General features: G+C 36.7%; 1 protein-coding gene across 2 annotated transcripts in view; it reads right to left on the bottom strand.

Moving 5' to 3' along the window:
- The window catches only part of CWC27 (CWC27 spliceosome associated cyclophilin), a 122,899-nt gene that overhangs the window by 78,744 nt on the left and 27,192 nt on the right, over positions 1–16,963 (bottom strand). The window lies entirely within an intron of this gene.

Below are 16,963 nucleotides of genomic sequence, written 5' to 3'. Positions count from 1 at the left end.
ACATAAAAAATACAGCTATTTTAAGTAGCTAAAGATTTATTTTTCATTTAAAGTTACTTGTGCAAATGAGAAAAACATACTTTGTTGATGAAAGGTTACTTTAACTTCACATATTATAAACCTGATATACAAATTCGCATTTTAGAGGGTTGAAGTGATTTGTTTGTTTTTTTAAAATCTGACAACCTATTTTTCTTTGGACAATTTAACAAAATGGCTAGTTTCAGATACCATATCTTGTAATAAAAACAGTTAGCAACCTGAACATACCTAAGAAATAGTTCAGTAACTATCAGTTTGAGTGTTTCACAAATAATATGCATTAAGAATGAAAATAAAATAAAATTAAAAAATAATTGCAGTTCAGGGCAGAGCTGAACATATTAAGTCCATCCTCTTTTCCTGGAGGTGATCATGCAAGTGCTGACCCCAATTCACAATAAAAGTATTTTTATTCCATTTTGTGTTCTGGTCACTGAAACAGCCACACAGCTTACTTGTTTGAGAATGCTATCTTAAAGAGGGCAAATATATCCATAAAAATTAGCATGGACCCTATCTTCTACCACAACAAAAGCACCAATAAATGATTGATTCACTATCATCTATTCCATGTACAGTGAATTGCAGTACACATATACTTTTACAGATAATATTACCATAATGCCATTTCTGTAACATGCATGCAATGACATGCTATATTCAAAGTCACTGCTATTTCTTGCTGATTTTTTTTTGAAATAATGAATCACAAACACTGGTACTAGGATAGTATTTAATGTATGTGCATTCAGAAATATTCTCCATCCTATATACAACCAATGACTTCCAAATTAGATGTTATGATCTCACAATTAATATTCAAATGTAATTCCATCATGAAAACCCTACCAACTCATACCCTTCTCTGAAGAAACATGATTCCTGTGTCCCATGGGGCCATGAGACTCATCTCAGAACTGCGCATGTGAGAAAGAGAATGAGAATAAACTTATCCTGCCTTCAGTCAGATTCTCCATTATCTATCCATTCTCACTCTATCCTGCCAGTCACTTGAATTTCCTTTTCCATTCTCTCACAAGCCTCTAGCCACCACAGTCTAATCCTGCCATTCTCATGTGCTCCTTGCTGACCTGGTCCCCATATTCTTTTCATGTCTTCAATCTTCCTGCTTTTGTCTACCATATTCTTCAGACTCTTCCCTTCCTTGACTATTTCTATCGACATCCCTCATCCCTTGTCATTCCCACCCATCTTCCTCTCCTGTTTTCTAAGAGGAAGTCATTTCAACTTCACAGGGAAGACACAAAGGTGACATTTTTGCTTGAAGCATCTTCACTGGGACCTTCTACATATATTAAAGGAAAATGGAGACCATTTCAGTCAGATCAGGCTATAGTTTTAATACTATTTACACTGACAGAATGTGGCAGCTAATCTTGTTCCGTAAAGCTTCACAAATCTGAACAAAACCCACTTAAATTCCTACCGAAAAGCTTAAGGAAAAATTTCAGATTCTGCGAAGGGCTTATAGAAAGGACAAATCATGTCCTATCCTCTAAAAAGAAATTACACCTTTACCTGTTCATCCAGGCAGGACTCTTTAATTAGTTGGCCTAACAGCACTGTATTAAATTTTTAAGGGAGGTGGCAAAGGCACAATATTTGAAGACCACTGTGATTCAACTTATATATGTTACTTAAATATAATAATAATGATCTACTGTAGGCCATCTATATTAAAGTATAAGTGTTGTCACATACTGTAGTTTCAAGAATTTCTGTGAATTCTGAACCACACCAATTGAAGCTATTAATACAGTATATTCAAAAACAGAAGAAAAAAGGGAATGAGAATGTAAACAGGAGTCACCAGATTTACTGTCTAGAGTGAGCTAGACATAACATCCCATACTTATTAATGTACATTACACTACTATGCTGTAGGTGGTCCGGGAGACTCCTGGAATGCATTGAGGATAACTTCTTAAGCCAGGTAATAGACAGCCCTACCAGAGGGGATGCAATACTGGACCTGTTGGTCAGCAATGCAAGTGAGCTAATCGGTGACGTCAAGATTGGAGGCAGCCTGGGCTGCAGTGATCATGCACTGGTGGAGTTCACAGTCCTGAAGGATGTGGGACAGGTGAAGAGTAAAGTCAGGACCCTGAATTTCAGGAAAGCAAAATTCCAGCTGTTCAAGGAGTTAGTCAATAGGACCCCCTGGGAAACTGCCCTCAGAGACAAGGGAGCAGAACAGAGCTGGCAGATCTTTAAGGACGCTTTCCATAGAGCACAAGAGCTCTCAATCCCCATGTGTAAGAAATCAGGAAAGGAAGGCAAGAGACCAGCATGGATGAGTCAAGAGCTGCTGGTCAAAGTAAAGGGCAAGAAGGAAATGCACAGGCAGTGGAAGCAGGGACAGGTAACCTGGGAAGAGTATAGAGATGCTGCCCCATTGTGTAGGGATGGGGTCAGGAGGGCAAGGTGTAGCTGGAGCTGATCTTAGCAAGGAATGCAAAGAATAGTAAGAAGGGCTTCTATAGGTATGTCAGCCAGAAAAGGAAGGTCACAGAAAGCATAGCCCCCCTGATGAGCAAGACTGGCAAACTGGTAACAACAGACGAGGAGAAGGCTGAGGTACTCAACAACTTCTTTGCCTCAGTCTTCACTGGCAACCTCTCTTCCCACACCTCTTGAGTGGATGGACTGCAAGACAGGGACTGGGGGAGCAAAGTCCCTCCCACTGTAAGAGAAGATCAGGTTTGTGACCACCTGAGGAACCTGAACATACATAAGTCTATGGGACCTGAGGAGATGCAACCCAGAGTCTTGAGGGAATTGGCTGATGTAGTTGCCAAACCACTCCCCATGATACTTGAAAAGTCATGGCAGTCAGGTGAAGACCCCGGTGACTGGAAAAAAGGAAACATTGTACCCATTTTTGAAAAGGGTAGGAAGGAGGACCCTGGGAACTACCGACCTGTCAGCTTTACCTCTGTGCCTGGGAAGACCATGGAACAGATCCTCCTAGAAGCTATGCTAAGGCACATGGAGGACAGGGAGGTGATTCAAGACAGCCAGCATGGCTTCACCAAGGGGAAGTCTTGCCTGACCAACCCAGTGACCTTCTATGGTGGCGTGACTACATCAGTGGACAAGGGAAGAGCTATGGATGTCATCTATCTGGACTTCTGTAAGGCCTTTGACATGGTCCCCCACAACATCCTTCTCTCTAAATTGGAGAGATATGGATTTGATGGGTGGACTGTTCAGTGGATAAGGAATTGACTGAATGGTCGCATCCAGAGATCAATGGCTCAATGTCCAGATGGAGATCAGTGATGAGTGTTGTCCCTCAGGGCCACTTGGTATTGGGACCAGTACTGTTGAGTATCTTCATCAGTGCGATAGACAGTGGGATCAAGTGCACCCTCAGCAAATTTGCAGCTGACACCAAGCTGAGTGGTGCAGTTGACAGGCCTGAGAGATAGGATGCCATCCAGAGGGACCTGGACAAGCTCAAGAAGTGGGCCCATGTGAACCTCAGGGGGTTCAACAAGGCCAAGTGCAAGGTCCTGCACCTGGGTCAGGGCAACTCCCAGTATCAATACAGGCTGGGGGATGAAGGGATTGAGAGCAGCCCTGCAGAGGAGGACTTGGGGGTACTGGTGGATGAAAAGCTGGACATGAGCCAGCAATGTGTGCTTGCAGCCCAGAAAGCCAACCATATCCTGGGCTGCATCAAAAGAAGGATGGCCAGCATGTCAAGGGAGGTGATTCTGCCCCTCTACTCTGCTCTGGTGAGATCCCACCTAGAGTCCTGCGTCCAGCTCTGGAGTCCTCAGCACAGGAAAGACATGGACCTATTGGAGCAGGTCCAGAGGAGGGCCACAAAAATGATCAGAGGGATGGAACACCTCTCCTATGAGGAAAGGCTGAGAGAGTTGGGGTGGTTCAGCCTGGAGAAGAGAAGGCACCAGGGAGACCTTATTGTGGCCTTTCAATACTTAAAGGGGGCTTATAAGAAAGATGGGGACAGACTTTTTAGTAGGGCCTGTAGTGATAGGACAGGGGGTAATGGTTTTAAACTAAAGGAGGGTAGATTCAGACTAGTTATAAGGAAACAATTTTTTACGATGAGGGTGGTAAAACACCAGAACAGGTTTCCCAGAGAGGCAGTAGATGCCCCATCCCTGGAAACATTCAAGGTCAGGTTGGATGGGGCTCTGAGCAACCTGATGTAGTTGCAGATGTCCCTGCTCATTGCAGGGGGGTTGGACTAGGTGACCTTTAATGGTCCCTTCCAACCCAAACCATTCTATGATTCTATGATACCATAACTTTTAGCAAGAACATTCCTATTCGATAAAGAGTATTACAACAGAATCAGTCAAGTAATGCAAAATACCACTCGTTGAACTTGCTTAATTTCTTAGCAACTACCATCAATACCAAAATCCTGTTTTATCACATCTTCTGGGTACTTGTAGTCTTCTGAAATTTACAATAGAATAAATGGCAAAACACTTATAACACAAAATGTTATCAAATTCTAAACTTAGAACATTTCTAAACTTCTAAGTTCCATTTAATGGTATGAGGATTGCTCCTCTGAAGCAAAGGGTGATAATGCACCAGTATTCTGTACTTAGGTGCAGAATAAGCTAATTAGCTTATTCAAATTGTCTAAACAAGTTCAGAAACTTGCTCATTATAAAATGTACAAAAATTGTGAAGCATGAGCTATCTCAAAGTCTAGTGCCCAAGATACTCAAATATACTTTCAAAATTCATACACAATATGAACATATGTAGAAAGCAAGTATTTTGAAGATGTGTTGAAGAACTGAAGCTATTTAACTAGCTGAAAAGCACACTAGAATTAAAAGATAGTTTAAGTATATAAATAGCAGGAAACACCAACATAATTACTCATATACAATAACTATACTGAAAATTCAGTCCCCCAAATAGGATTATGTGATAAAAGGCAGCACAATGAGAAGCACCTGAGACAGCTCTATGACATGGAGGGGACATCTAAATACTAACAAATACATAGGGGTGTGTGTATATATAGATATCTATATATATTTTCCCTGGCTACATATGAATTTCATAGTCATACTTTTTAATTACACTCCGACTTCAAGGAGAACTAAGTTGTAAAGAATTTCTCATTACAAAAGACAAACCCACAAATTAATACATTCTGTAAAAAAATGTGTTTTCTTAAGTTAACTAAGCATTGCCTTGAAGGAAAAGAACCACCTACTTTACTTGCAAGTTATCTGCAACATTCTCATTTTGAGAAGCTCATGTCATGAGCTGAAAAGTGACAATTTGAATTTAACAAGCACAACAGGTTGCCAAACTAAGATTACATCTAAAGTTTCCCAGTGCACCAGGCTCTTTTCTGCTCCTGCTGACCTTTCAACACGTGGTTCAGAGACTACTGGATTAGAGCCGTTAACAAGTGACAGGTGCAGCCAATTAACCAAGCAATGACGTAACTGTGACTTCCAGTCTTAAGCATAAGGCTTGTTCAGCAAACGATGCTTTTCCATCAATGAGCTCAGTATGGCTGCTTATCAGCCAAACTTAAGAAGAACTTCAAAAGCTCTACTGCTGCTATATGTCTCATTAAAAAGTGATTTTGCTGTGAAATTATACAACTGGGACTATGGTATGCTTTGCTGTTCTCCAACTTGGGAAGTTGTCAAACAGTGTGAATTAACCCTTTTGCTGAGAGGATCTCAAATTTTCAAGTACACAATGAGTCAAAATGAGAACTAATGAAAACGCTGATAAGAATTGCATGTCAGTTCAAATCTCTCAAAAAAGGATACAAGAAACCAAGTAATTGCAATATAGCCAAACAACGAGTATGAACAAAATATTTTGCTATCACAATTTGGAATATAATGTTTGCTCAACTTCAGTTCTTCATGATGGTCCAAACCATTTTTAGAAATAGTCCAAAACTAAATCAATCTATAATCCTATCAATAGTCCTCTCCTAATGTTAGTTACTACATAATCTATAGTGCTTAAAATTTTCCTGGGTTTGTCTTTTCTATTACAAGTTGAGGCAGAATGCGTAGGAAAGCATTAAAGGTCTGCTTATCTGAAGATCTATTCCACTATCAAATTGGCCCGTCCAGATCATTACTGTTTCATGTTTTAACCTCTGTCTTATGTCCTTTTAATGGATGAGTATATATGAAACTGTAACTTCTTTGAGATTGATACTTATTTTAATTACCCATTATTTTTCACAAAAAAAGAATACTGCCATATAAAAAGCCTACATAGCAGTTACCAGATTTTCTGGACCATGAACAACCCCTCAGGTTAATTGTAGACTACAAAGACATCACCATCACACATCTAACTGAATATACTAAGAAAAGCTATGTAGTTCCATAAACTACTTATTATAAGACCTCACAGCAGTCAATGGATGACAACTTGGAACAACAGTTATAACACAGAGTTGTACAATCAGCTCAGTAAAGAGGGATAGATGGTGTTTTGGGATCTCCCTCAAAGTCACAGTAGCAGCAAGCTGCAGATATGTACTCTTTGTGTCCAGGCTTAGGAAGAGACATGCCACAAAATCCAGCCCTACCTATCACACGGATGCAACAGAAGACCATATAGACACTCAACACCAAGTGAGCTGGAGGCATGGTGTGACTTACTAGTCCAACCCAGCATCAGCCACTGTTGACCTGAAGAACCATGTGAATCCAGCAACAGATCACAAAGCATCTAGCCAGACATACATGTGTGAAGACAGCAGGCTGACAAGCCTCACAAGTAACACTCACCTCCAGAGGCAGATGAAGTCTGAAAAGCACAAAGATTGCTTTAGTGAGACATAAAACCAGATGCAAACTCTAAGAATAACTGGTTCTTTCCCAGGCCAGGTCTGTCATCCCTCCCTTGTGTTCCAAGCATGCAAACTGGATGCAAAGACAGCTAACTTCATGATTATCAACTAAGGTCCAACATGATCTACCAGTCTAACTGCATCAGCTATATTGGACCACGGATGGCTCCCAATGAGACACTTGCATACCTTGGCATTATATTCCCCAGTATTCTGGGAGGGCTTCTCATGTTTTTTTTGTTTTGGTTTCGTTTTTTTCCAGGTAAATACATAAATCCCATTTTGCTCTGTATGGTCCAATAAAGTCTACACATTATGGGGAGTTATGAGCACTATGCAGAAATATCCAGTAATTTTCTAGAACTTGGGTTGGGTACAGCCTAGATGTTGCAGAAACAGACTCAATAAGCCATGCTGACCCCACACACCACCATATGGTCCAAAGTGGTCAACTCCATCACTCTAAGAACATATGCAAGAATACACAAGCTGTCTCCACATGTCACTTGATAGCCTGGGCTGGACTTACTAACTTTGATTCCACAGTGCAGTAATATGGTTTATACAACTTTTAAAACTGAGTTCTCTTTGCAGACAGTTAAGCCACATTTCTGTAGCACTGCACAAAACCCACTAAAACTCATACTGCCTTCTCACCTGCTCTTGCAGCAATACTTCTTTCCTTTGTAATGTCTCTTAGCTAGAAACGGGCAGATAAGAATAATGCATCATGGCAGCATGCTACATTATCCTCTTCTGCCCACTTTTATGGCCCCTATCTCTCTGATGCCTTAGAGCAATTCCTCTAATTTATTGGAAAGGGAAGAGGCAGCACCACTAATTGTCTGAGCTCTGGGACCTGAGAGAACTAGAAAACATACCATAGGGAAAGAAGCTAATGGTAAGAGACAAATGAAAACTCACAGGCTAGAGCCAGCTCCGTGAAATTATGTATTTTGTACTGCTGTTCCCACTGCAATTAATAGTACTATCTATTTTACCAGAGTTCTTCCCTCATGTGACATGCTCTGATATCCTAATATCCCTGAGAGTAACAAGATGACTGGATAGCCATCCTGTAGCATTAGTCCAGACCTTTAACACCTTCTTGGTAATAAAGGCAGTCTCTACAAAATGCCATCCTCTATAGAAGATGGCAATACCTGGTCTAGTTATTTGTAAAGGTAGCTTGGGACAAAGACCATTTTAACATGGTATTCTCCAGCAAAACAAGGACAAACTACATGAATTCACCAAATCAGTTCTCTGTCAGGTATTCATTCATAGAGAGACCCATTTTCAATTTTTAACATATTAGAATACAAAATAAACATTACTTTCTATTTTATTGAAAAAGATGCCCAACAATTTTATTGAAAAAGATGCCCTAAACATATGATATTTGCCCTTGATACTTTGATTTTACCAGCATCTTTAATTTTATATTCAAGGTCCAGGGAAATACAAATAAACAGCTGTTCAGATAAAAGTGTGAAGGTGGTTATTTGTAATTTGCCAGCAAATGCCTGAATAAAAAATGGTACCAAACAAGAAAATTTTTTTTTCCTTAACTTGGCCTCAGATATTGTTTTAACAAGGTAAAAATACTTTTAAATAGAAAAGTGATTATTAAATAACTATTGTCCATTTATTTATGACAATACAGACATGCATCTTTGAGCACATATAGAAAAAACTACATTTCTAAATTTTCTTTTTATGTTAGGGATTAAAGCCTAAAAAATGGAAAAGGACTAACAATGTAGAAAAAACAAAAGGACTCAATAGCTCTTTCTGTTCTCTGAGAAAGCTAGATATGATGTCTGAAGAGGATATATTTTTCTGTCTTCTTGAGTTACCCCAAAGTAGAAAGAACAGCTACTAAAAATTAAGCAGTACAAAAAAGCAACAGGGCCATGCAATTTGCATCCAAGTGTTTTAAAAAACACTGAAAGAGATTTCTGAGCCATGGGGAATGTTGCTTGTGAATGACACAGGAGGGAAATTGTAGAGAAGTAGGGGGAGAAAGAAGGGGAGGGGGAAATCGTAGTCTTACAACACTATTTATGAAGAGAAAATATAACTCAGATAATTATAAGCCTGACATTGATAAACTGTTCTTGAGCAAAAATCACAGAACCATTAACATAGAACCATGAGAAAATTACTTTATTTCTACTACTTGTGGACATAAAGAAAAGAGAGACTGTCAAACTACCTTGTATGAAAGAAGAAAACACAGCATAATTTCTGACCAAGTTTACACACAACAAACACCAGGGAAACAGTAAAATGCCACAAAAGGAAGGTTAATGGTCAATCTACTTAATGTATCACACAAAGTTCAAGGTTGATTTGGTCACAATTTGCAAATGAAAACGAATGTGCTAACAGAAGGCTAGCAGACAAGGGAAAAAGGGTCTAATGGCTCTAAGATGAGCCAAAAGGCAGATTGAAAAGAAGCATTTTTATTTATTTAACAAGAAAGGCACTTAGCAAAGAAAATTTTAGTGGGATATCTTTCAGCATAAATCTCTACATTAAAATGGGATTTTTGTCCACCAAAAGATAAGAGTGAGATAAAAGAATTTAAGAGAGTCTTGTGTGCTCTATTAGGTAAAACACTGGATTAAATGATCATAGCAGTCTTTTCTGCCTTATCCTCTCAAAGTCCAGGCTTTTTGGATGTTTTCCATTTTCATTAGATAAACAGCTTCTTCTCATTAGAAGCAGATATACCCTTATAAGGACTCAAGTTGGGTTTTCTTTATTCCTGCTGGCACAAATTCTTTTCAGAATCTTGATTAATACATCTTAGATCTTTTTGCAGAAATAATCAATACAAGTGCTTGTGATGATAATTTTCATGAAACCCGTTTCTGATAAAACATCTAAACCAGTTTTTCATGCTTATAATTATTAGGAAACTCTACTATGATCTCCATGCTTAAACTTATTTTAAAGTCAAGTGATCATAAGAAAGAGAAATCAGTTTGTATACACTTTTTATGGAACATGTGCACTGAAATTCATTAAAGTTACAGTTGCTGAAAAAAACACAGTGTTTTTTCTCAAAAACAATTCATTTTATTTACATAGTTTTGCCTTAATTATGTGCAAAGGATTCTGATCAAAAAGGGAGTATTTCAGTCTATATACATATTCTTGAGTCTTGACCAATAAAAAGTCTGCCCAGCAATGACCCTCAGAAGTTCATCACTCAAAACGTAGTTCCTAAAATTTATTGTAATACTTATTACCATGTTTAGTCAGTTTTACTGAATTCAGACTTAGTGAACTAGTAAGACTATTAATTACAGAAATCATGACACTTGCAGCAAAAGGTTGGAGGATCTAGCTTGTAAGTGCCATGTTTACTCCTTTGTTCTCAAATAAACTCCTGTATCCTCAAAGAGACAAAAATTTGAGCTGCAAGAAATTATCCAATTTATCACTCATTTCAAGCAAGTAATCTCACAGAAAGAAAATGGAGGGGAAAAGAAAACAAATTCCAAATTCCATACTAAAATGTAGCAGTAAAGATACATTCACACACACAAATCTTAAAATTGCTGATACTTTATTATTAAAATATTTTGCATAAATATCTATGATGAATATAGATTACACTCACAAGCACACAGGGCACTGAAGTGTGTTTATAAGCATGTAATTCGTAAATGTAAAAATATCACTTCAGAAGACTATAGCAGAATATTAGTCATACTTACTATCCTATCAATATCCTCAGTAAGGCTGCCTTTCAGTACCACACAGGCATGTCTTCAAAAAAAGGTAATTTTTTTGTCTCTATAACCATAAACTCCATGTACAGTGCTGTATGTTGAGATCTAATGCTATTTACACTAATGTCATTCAATATAAAATTCAAGAGATCAGCACAAAGAGGCAGAAACCAATACATATCATCACTGGCTGCATGTCTATGTTAAAAACACAGTTAATAAGCTAAAAAAAAAGTTACACATGCTTTGCAAGTAAAATGCTTCACTGCTTAAGTGAAGTATATGTAATCTTAACTAGGACAGTATGCAACCAGAAAGTTGTCATTTATATTAAAAATAAATCTGAAAGTGTGAATTTTAACAAATAATGGTAAAATGATTGAATCTGAAGGCTATTATTAATAGTATTACAATTTATTAGATACCTATATAAAGGTTTAAATTTTTCATGTGAGAAGCAAAACATCATGCCATATAATCACATTCACCTTTTACAAAAAAGCCAATGCAAAAAAACCCCACCCAAACAAACAAAACTAAACTGAGTAACTTGAACTTCTTTATGAGAGGTTTTGCAGAAGCAGCACATAAATATTTAACAATATGTTTGTGAAAATCCATCAACCAGTAATAAAATATCAACAAAACACAAACTGAAATTGCAACCATTTAGAACAAAAACTAGGCCATTTATGGGAGGAAACTGAACACACACGTTGCTTTAACTTCCATAGACTCTGCTATAAAATTTCAACTTAAAACATAACTATAGCTTTCTCGTTCTGGGAGTTCACAACTGTGAGGAAACAGTACTATTATCATGCAAGAAATCAGAAAGAACAACTGAAAGAATTTTGCAAGACTGGATTTGTAAAGTTCACTGCAGAACTTAGTCCAGGAATGCTAACCTATAAATATGGTCCACAACGATACATTCATGAATACTTGACAGTGCTAAAGATTAAGACCAAAAGAACAGTGCAATCAATGCTCAGGGTTTGGTTTGTTCCTCCCTTTTTTTTTTTTTTTTTTTTTTTTTTAATATTAGCCATAGAGAACAGATTTCTAAGAGTAAAGATGCATATTTTACAAAGCATCTGCTCAGAAAAGTGAGGGTCAATGTAGTATATCCTAGTCTTCAGTTCTAGAAAATACCACTCCTTTTTTGCTTTTAAATATAAATACCAAGTTGTCTACTAAGCTAGAAGAATAAATGCCTTCAACGAAATTCTGAATCTGATTGCTAGAAACATTGAAGAAAGATTTATGAAGAATCATTTAATCTGAAATAGCATTACTGAAATCACATCTAAGATTCATACAATATCCACCGAAAGTATGCAGGCAGCAATGCAGCTAACAACTTATAATTAATATAAATGTATCTGTGAAAAAAATTGAAAGTGTCCCCTTAAAATAAAAGCAAACTAAATGCAACCACAATCATTAGCTATTGAAGTTCCTCTCAAATTATTTCCTTTACCATTTTAAAAGAAAACAGATTTAAACATGAGCATATTAAAAAAAAAATCTTCAAAATTTCTTCAGATATTCTGTGCCCAAATTCAGATACCCACATTCAGAAGAAGCATGAGAAAAATACAAAACTAAGAAGGTAAATTATCTAGATACAAATGTATTCACAAAAATTAAAAATATTTTTATACAGAAAATCAAATTATTATTGTACTTAAGAACAGACACCATTTAACTTAAAAATTTCAAAGTGATTTTAAAAAGTTGATGTATTACAAATGAAACAGCCACCATTCTACTATGGAAAAATCTTTCAATCGGAGTAAATATTCTGCAGTGGAATCCAACTCTAATTTAATAACAGACTGCCAGCAGCAATTGCCCCCCTAAATAACGTAAACTGCTGTGAGGAATAGTTAGCAAAGAAAACTGAAAATGAAAAATTTGCAAAGGAAATGGGAATGTAAGTGATCTTCAATAGGCCCAGCTGTTAAAGCAAAGTGACAGTGGAATGAAAACAGAGTAGAAGCCTAACAACAGTAGGGAAAGGACTAAAAATTTGGCTGATTAAAATTCAGCTATTGGCAAAGAATCAGAAAATGATATTGCTGTACATATACAGCAGTAAAGGAGATGTCCTCCTGGAAAAGGTCCTGTACAGTGCATTGCTTTGGAAAGGTTGTTTATATACCTGTGGAAGAAGAACACAGGAAAGGGGAAGAGTGCTTTCAGCAAAAAAAAACCCAAAACAACAAAGATAAAAGATGCAAAAGAAAGTTTATCATCCTACACTGCACAACTCTCAGAGAAAGAGAGCCTAGCTCCCCTGTTCACCACCCTACACTGCACAACTCTCAGAGAAAGAGAGCTGAGCTCCCCTGTTCACCAAAGTGGAAGAAAAAAAACCCCGTGAATACCACTGTTGATTTATATAGGAATTTACATCAAGCCCATCACTAAGATATCACTGTAATGCTGATGATGCTTTGATTACAAATTTAGTATTTCAGACTGAAGAGACAAGGGGCTTAGAAAGGCAACAATTTGTTAAGATTTTTTCAAAAAAATGTGATGGAAAATCTATTATCCAACTTGACAGCAAAGATGACAGGTGGACTTGCAGACAACTCACTGAAGACCTGTACTCAAAAAACTACCAGTGTGTTAAGTGTTATAAAACAGGATGGAGAATAATATGAAATATGGCTTTTTATCTATGACAGTGTAGTAGCTACAGTCTTGGAGGTAAAAAAAGTGTAGTAATCAATTTAGTAGCAGTTATCTTTACCATCTGAAAGATTTCCAAATCAAATCTGCTCAGCTCACAAAGTTTGTAATTTATTTTGTTTTGTATTACCAAACTACCAACTACTACTATTAACTACTAACTATAAAAAACTTAAAAACATTTTAGGCAAGAATTGAATTTCACTTCTTTTTATTCATGAAACATTAGCAATTATAAAGATTCCACAACCAGAATCTGATAACCAACGTGACTTGTTCTACACTATTTGGCTCCATAGTAAGGCATGTAAAATAATAAAAATATTGAATTATACCACAAATTGACTGTCTAGAGACAAACAGTAGATGTGATGAATAAAGAAAATGTTTGAACATACTGTAGTCATCCTTTACTGTGGTGCCACTTTAAGATTTACCGCTCATATTTACAAAAAATGTATTCTATAATAGAAACAAAAACCTCAGAATGTCTCTTCCCATGCTACTCAACTCTGTTGAAACAAAGAAAGGAAATGGAGCATGAACATTTACCAATTAAAAAGTACATGGCTATACCACTGTTAAATTCATCTTGTTACGTTACCAAAAAAAAAAAAAAAATCACATGTGCAGCTAAAAAACTGAGAACACTCCAGCCCTTTGAAATGATACCTTACCCACAATATAGTGCTAACAATTCACTGTATAATAAGGATTACACATTCTCACCTTCCATCATGCTAACTGCATTTTCACGGGTCATCTATGCATCCTTTTTTCCAGGTGACTAGACGAATGCACACACAAACTTCACCTAAAAATACACTGACACTTGCCAAGTAGCAGCAGGATGAAATATACCACAGTAACAATCCCTTCTTTGTCCCAGGCTAACACTATACCTATTAACACGCTTTGATGCTTAGCCAAGAAAAATCTCAGTGCTGGGATTCTGGGTTTTGTGCACACACAGTCTGGGTTTGTGTTTAATATAGTATAGTCTGCTTTTAAGTTACTGCCAATCATTAACTCTACAAAGAGTATGTCTCGGATTATTTTTTCTTTATAATGAATGTTATTAAGGTAAAGAATACAGAAAAATCTACCTTATTTTGAAAAGAATAAATGAATCATGCAATCCTTAGCACTAAGTAAATGGTCTTATTCAGAAAAAGTATTTCTAAAACCAATTCTGAAGTAATCTTTCTTTCCTTTATGTCAGTTATACATGTCTGAAATATTGAATTTCTTGAATAAAATATAAAAATGCAAATGAAAAGGAACACACTAGCTTCTTAAACTTACAGATAACTTAAGGATTCATTTTTACCAAAGGAAAAGAAGATAATTATTTTCATTTTCTCAGATAATTAAAAAGAGAACCTCATCAGTCAAAAAGTAACTGATCAACAGTTTTAAAGAAGAATGGATAAAATTTAAAACATTACACTTAGCTAAATCAAATATTATTGCTTTCCTTAAAGAAAATTAGTCAGACTGAAGTGAGTGATCCCTCATGCATTGAGGAAAATATGTAAAGCAAAAGAAAATATCAATTAAGTGTACTTTAAAAGCATTAGTACTATGATATTACTTGAGAAGATGAGAAAAATCCTAACAACCAAATGCCTTGATAAAACATATAAGGATTAAAACAAAAGCGAGTATCATTCAAGGTTCTAGTCCCAGGAAGATGCCGACCCCATTTCTCTCCAAGACTTATGTCTGTATCTTTTATGCAGCGTGCTGTGAGCAGAAGGTCATACACACTCTCTACAACACTAAAACTTGCTTAAAAAGTCTCTTGTCTTTGACAGCTTACTTCTGGCCCTGGCTTTGTAGCTGACTTTTTTTAAAATTTGATTTACTGGGATTGTATAAGGGATCTATTTTACAAGGAACTCCATAAGCAACTGTAACACTCTAATTGAGGAAAAAATGGCAAGAAAAAGTGGCCAAGGGGACAGGAAAGGAAGGCGATAGTCTCTTGAGTCAGCTTTATGGGGGGAAAAAAAAAAAAAAGAAGTTACTCAGTCCCAAGGGTAAGGACTTTTTCTGTCATTTTAGCCAAATTATTCCTTCCTCTCCTTTATCCTTCATACCATAAAATGATTGTCAAATTCCAGTCCAAAGGAATTTCAGTGGTTCTCAGGCTTATTTCTATGAACTTTTACTTACAGTAATAGTTTCACTGGAATCATTGAGTCATGTAAACATTTGCAGAAGTGAACAATTTCCACATGACTATGGATAAATGGTAATTTATAAATTAGCACTTTGGTTTCAAATCCATACTGAATTTATATGCCACAGTAAGTCACTCAAAGCATATAAAGCACACACAAATTAACATGGAAGCCTATCAAAACAAACATCGGACATGTAGGCAGGTATGACTGTAAGATATTACATGGCCTGTGGGTGACTCTGTGTATGGATATCATTACAAAGTTAGGATAACAATACCAAAACAAAAGATTCAGAAATCATTTCCCTTCTTTCAGACACTCCTGAAATATATAGGACTAAATTTCTTTCTTTCTTTTTCCTCTTATATCTAAAGTGAATTTTTGTGTGTGCGATTTTCTAGTTTAACATTACCCATCATCAAGATCAAGCAAGGCACCACAAAAACATCTAACATTTTTCTTCTGGGGATCTAATTTATAAAAACACTTTCGCAAACAGATGCAAAAAAAAAAAAAAAAGTTTGGTTTATGAATTACCATGATGGGGAAATGTGTATTTATATTTTTCAAAAGGCAGAAGCTTAAAACAGCTACTACATTAAGCAGACACACACTCAACCAAACTGCAATTTAAAAGAATTAATTCTTTTAAGCACTGATTTAAAATAATAGATCAAAATAAGTTCCTATTTCTGATTTCTTCATGAAAGTCACATTAACTTAGCTTATACCAACACCATTCCCACTGTTTTTGATACCTAGACAATGAATTCCCAATTTGTGTATGTGCTTTTTCTCAATACCACAGGTGAAAAAAAAAAATTCCCTTTTCTATCAGGTAGCTCCAGCTCCCACACATCTGCTTACAATAGCTGTGGCAATAAAGCACAACAGACATGTTCTCTCAGGTAACACAGACTTAAAAGTATTTAGGATTCAAGAGATTTCCACCTGCAAACCACAGGAGGCACGTGTAAATCAGAACCAGCACAATGCACTTGCAGTGTCAACTAGGTATTATGCTGTATAATAATATTTCACAGACCAATATTTTGCCTACTTAATTTCTGACATCTCTAAATTCTTCAAAGGATGATGCCCCCTTAAAGCATGTCACAACTCTGAGTTTGAGCTGAGTTTGGCATACGTGTGGCAAGGGCTGCATGTAGAAGCACCTACACTTACAGAGTAAAACCAGGAAAATGTGCTGATCTTGACATGTGGCAGCAACTTTCTATATTCTTATGCTGTAAAGTCAATTAATAATTAATGGAATAACTTAATCCATCCCTCACAGCTAATGCTCCAAACTGTTTACCTCTTTATTCAGGCTGAGTCTTGTCCAGAATCCCGCAAAGTGCTCCTCTAGTGCAAGAACATTGTCCTCCTGTATACTGAAAATATTTGGGTAGGTACTGCCTGCATAA

The sequence above is a fragment of the Mycteria americana genome, chromosome Z, assembly GCF_035582795.1.
Source record: "Mycteria americana isolate JAX WOST 10 ecotype Jacksonville Zoo and Gardens chromosome Z, USCA_MyAme_1.0, whole genome shotgun sequence".
NCBI lineage: Eukaryota > Metazoa > Chordata > Aves > Ciconiiformes > Ciconiidae > Mycteria > Mycteria americana.
The sequence above is the reverse complement of the archived record's forward strand: the minus strand, read 5'-3'. Positions and strand labels throughout refer to the sequence as shown.